The sequence below is a fragment of the Microtus ochrogaster genome, unplaced genomic scaffold (assembly GCF_000317375.1).
Source record: "Microtus ochrogaster isolate Prairie Vole_2 unplaced genomic scaffold, MicOch1.0 UNK44, whole genome shotgun sequence".
In the NCBI taxonomy this organism is placed as follows: Eukaryota; Metazoa; Chordata; class Mammalia; order Rodentia; family Cricetidae; genus Microtus; species Microtus ochrogaster.
In genome coordinates, this window is record NW_004949142.1 from 1,887,544 (window position 1) to 1,892,021 (window position 4,478).

Genomic DNA, 4,478 nt, shown 5'->3' on the forward strand with positions numbered 1-4,478 from the left:
AAAAAAAAAAAAAAAAAAAGAACAGCAAGTGCTCTCAACCTCTGAGCCATCTCTCAGGCTTTAAGAGTTTTTTTGTTTGTTTGTTTTTGTTTTTTATAAATCAGATCCCAAGGATTGGAATAAAGTTCTTTCCACATGAAGCCTGTATGTAGTCCTGTTTGCACTGGGTGTGAGTGATGCTGGGAATCCAACACAGGCCCTTTAGCATGCTAAGAGAGCACTTTACCACTGAGACACAACCAGCCACAATAGCACAATTCATCACTAGCAAGACTGGCTGGCTTCAAATTCTGGTTTTACAATATTTAGTAATTAGATGATCTTAGACAAATTACATACATTATCTGAATCTCACTTTCTAATGTTTATGATGATCCCAATAATCAGACTCTACCACCTGAGATAATCCAGATAATATAACTTATACTTAAGTTTTAAAAATCCTATAAATTTCACTTAACAGAAGAATGCAGTAAGTTTTTACTTGATCCTAATAGTATATAACTAATAGAAAATTGTTATGAATTTTGGGCCTAATGTAACTCAGTGATATAACACTTCTAGTGCAAGGCAAGGTAGAGTTATATCTTAAGTTACTTGGAAAATAAACTAAAAATAGCGTATTTGGTTTCTGTCCAATTACTGTTAAATAAGCAAGCATGGTTTTCTTTAGTATGTATGTGGGTGCATGAATAGTTTTGAATTATGGACCACCATGAGCTGTAGTATACTTTTTAAAAAATTAGTGTTGGTAGCCGGGCGGTGGTGGCGCATGCCTTTAATCCCAGCACTTGGGAGGTAGAGGCAGGCGGATCTCTGTGAGTTCGAGACCAGCCTGGTCTACAAGAGCTAGTTCCAGGACAGGCTCCAAAACCACAGAGAAACGTTTCTGTCTCGAAAAACAAACAAACAAAAAAAATTAGTGTTGGTTCTGCTGTTCCTTTGGAAGCCCATGTTTTTTTATTTTAGAAGGAAAATTGCCCATCACCCATTTTATGTGATGTTAAAATTAGTAAAGCATATCATTTATATAGAAAGGGATACAGTAAAATGCTGAAACAGGCTGCTCTTTAAAATCAGGTTCATTAGCTGGGTTGTGGTGGCGCACGCCTTTAATCCCAGCACGAGGAAGGCAGAGGCAGGTGGATCTCTTGAGTTTGAGGCCAGCCTGGTCTACAGAATGATTTTCAGGACAGCCAGGGCTGTTACACAGAGAAACCCTGTCTCAAAAAAGAAAAAAGGGGGCTAGAGAATTGGCTCAGTGGTTAAGAGCATTGTCTGCTCTTCCAAAGGTCCTGAGTTCGATTCCCAGCAACCACATGGTGGCTCACAACCATCTGTAATGGGGTCTGGTGCCCTCTTCTGGCTTGCAGGCATACACACAGATGGAATATTGTATACATAATAAATAAATATTTTTTAAAAAGTTTGTTTAGCACCTATGATGCTAGCTTCTGGTTGGTTCTGGTGAAAGTCTGGTAGGGTACCCAGGCAGCAAGAGACTGACAGCAGATCACCTCACCAGACAGAAAGCAGGAGGGACCCAGGGATCAGGATCAGGCTTTTATAACTCCTTCTCCCCAGTATTCAGTGCAAGAGACCAACTTTCCACTCTGAGGTCAACATCGCCTGTAGAACGTCCTTTTTTGTTTGGTTTTAGTTTTGGGTTTTGATTTTAGGTTTTTGGGTTTTTTCGAGACAGGGTTTCTCTGTGTAGCTCTAGGTGTCCTGGAACTCACTCTGTTGACCAGGCTGGCCTCAGAGATTTGCCTTCCTTGCCTCCCAAGTGCTAGGATTAAAGATGTGCGCTACCATCACCTGGCTTGGCCATTCTAAGGAATAACTCCAGCATGTGAGGTTGAGGAGAAGAGAGACATTCAAATCATACTAAAGAGAAACCAAAACAAAATCATTTATTACTAAGCTGCTTGTGAGATAATGCCATTTTTTAATGTAGAAAGGTATTTTTAAAGATTTGTTTGTTTTTATTTTATGAGTGTTTTGCGTACATGTATACATGTGTATAGTATGTGTGCCTGGTACACTCAGAGGTCAGAAGAGGGCCTTGGATTCCCTGGAATTGAAGTAAACAGCCAGTTGTTGTGAGCCGCCACGTGGGTACTGGAAACGAACCTGGGTCTTAACCATCTCTCCAGCCCCTGATTTTTTAGTTTTTTTTTAAGATTTATTAATTTTATGTATATGTTTGTTTTGTATGCATGCACACCATGTTTGTGCCTGAGAAGGTCAGAAGAAGACATTGGACCCACTAGAACTGGAGTTACAGGTGGTTGTGAGTAACTGTGTGGTGCTGGGAGCTTAACCTGAGTCATCCCCAAGAGCAGCAGTTAGTCCTGCCCATTGAGCCATTTCTCCAGCCCAGCTAATGCCATTTTATACTTGGAAGTTCACATTGATGAAAGACTGAGGGAAACAGCTGGGTGGTGGTGGTGCACACCTTTCATCCCAGCATTCGGGAGGCAGAGGCAGGCGGATCTCTGTGAGTTTGAGGCCAGTCTGTTCTAGAGTTCCAGGACATCAAGGACTACACAGAGAAACCCTGTCTCAAAAAACAAACAAAAAAACCAAACTTTCTTTCATGTATATGGATGGATGCTTTGTGTGCATGTATGTCTGTGTTCCATGTGTCTGCCTGGTGACTGTGGTCAGAAGAGGACAGCAGATCTCTTGAGACTGGAGCTTTATGTGGTTATGTGTGTACCATCATGTGGGTGCTGGGGATTGAAACTATGGAAATGCTCTTAACCTCTAAGCTGTCTCCCAGACCACTTTGTGACAGTTTCTCATCATGTTGTTGGTTTATCTTGCCTCCATGTAATTAAGAAAAAGGATGACATAATTTGTGTTGAGCACAAATTAGAGGGAAACCTGTACCAAAGACTTCAGGATGTGGATCTAGCGGTTGGGGTTCCATAAAAGCTCATGGAAAGAAAGACTGGATTGGTTTAACATTCTCTCCTCTCTCCCTTTCTCTCCCCTTTTATCTCAGGGCCTCATGTGTTCCAGGCTGGCCTTGACTTTGAACTTACTCCTGATTCTCTTGCCTCCACATCCTAAATGTTGAGCTCTAAATGCTCTACTTATGTGGTATTGGGGATCAGATCAGGGCTCTGTGTGTACTAGGCCAGCACTCTACCAACTAAGCCACAGCCTCAGACTTGGCCTGCTTCAGCATTCCTAAGCTCTCAGTTTAACTAGTGCACAAGACTGAATTCTAGGTGTGTTAAAATTGGAGGTGCAGATGGTTGTGAGTCACTATGTGGATACTGCAGATTAAACCTGAGCCTTCTATGAAAGCAGCACCTGTCTAAACCACTGCACCCTCTCTCCAGGCGCGTCCCCCCACCCATCACCCTGCCTGTCTCCTGAGTTCTGACATAGCACTAGTTTGGCTTTGTGTGTCAACTTTCCACATAGAAATTTTAACATGTGATTTTTGGCAAATAATTTTTGCTTTTTTCTTAAAAGTTTTTTCCCTATATCTTTTTTGTTTTGTTTTTCAAAACAGGGTTTCCCTGTGTAACAGTTCTGGCTGTCCTGGAACTTATCTCAAAACAACAAAACCCTAAGTTCCAGTTAAATTACCATGAACACTCAGGGATTTTTGTTTTTGAGACAGTGTCTCACTTTGCAGTCATGGCTACACCACATAAACCAGGCTGACTTCAAACTCAGGGAGATCTGCCTGCCTCTGCCTTTTGAGGGCTGAGATGAAAGGCTATGGGCCATGAGGCCCAGCGTCAGCATTGTTTTAAATGATAGTCATGAGCAGAGTTGGTGCCGTATGGATGATATTTGACCATAGCTTTTCAAAGTTAAAGAGCTTGATAATGGGCACTAAATTCTCCTGCATTGGTTTGCTTTGTTGATTGTTTTGTTGTCTTGAGACAGAGTCTAGCTATGCAATAATACAGCCAGCTAGCCTGGAACTTGCTGTGGAGACGTCACAGGGGCCTCAACTTCACATTGTTTTGTTTTTCAAGCTGTCTTTGTTTTGTTTTTAATCACAGTCCAGGTGTTTTCTCTCTGATTTTTGTGAGCCTTAGGATTTGTAAATCTCCTGTGGAGACTGGTGTTGCAGTGACTGAGCCAGCTGTTGGGTGTTTCAGCTGAACAGCTTGCTCCTACTTGGCTGCTCAAATCCCAGTGAGAAGTATTGGCTGTGGCAGAGACAGGGCTGTTGGTAGCCTGGTTTAGCCTTGCGGTGCTGCTGCTTTGTTTTTGCTGTAGTTGCCAACGTTCATTAGTGGGTTTGTTTGTTTGTTTGGTTTTAGTGAGGGTCTTGCTTTTAACCCTGGCTGGCCTGGAATTCTAAGGGATCTGCCTGTCTCTGCCTCCCTCTTCCAAACGCTGGGATTAAAGGTGTGTTCTACCATGCCCAACAGTTTTTTGTTTTTTTTTTTGGTTTTTCGAGACAGGGTTTCTCTGTGACTTTGGAGCCTGTCCTGGAACTAGCT

The 4,478-nt window shown here is 42.3% G+C and overlaps 1 protein-coding gene across 4 annotated transcripts in view; it reads left to right on the forward strand.

Annotated features, from left to right (window-relative positions):
- Positions 1-4,478, forward strand: part of Gjc1 (gap junction protein gamma 1) — a 25,889-nt gene that overhangs the window by 17,183 nt on the left and 4,228 nt on the right. The gene's annotated exons all lie outside the window — the stretch shown is intronic.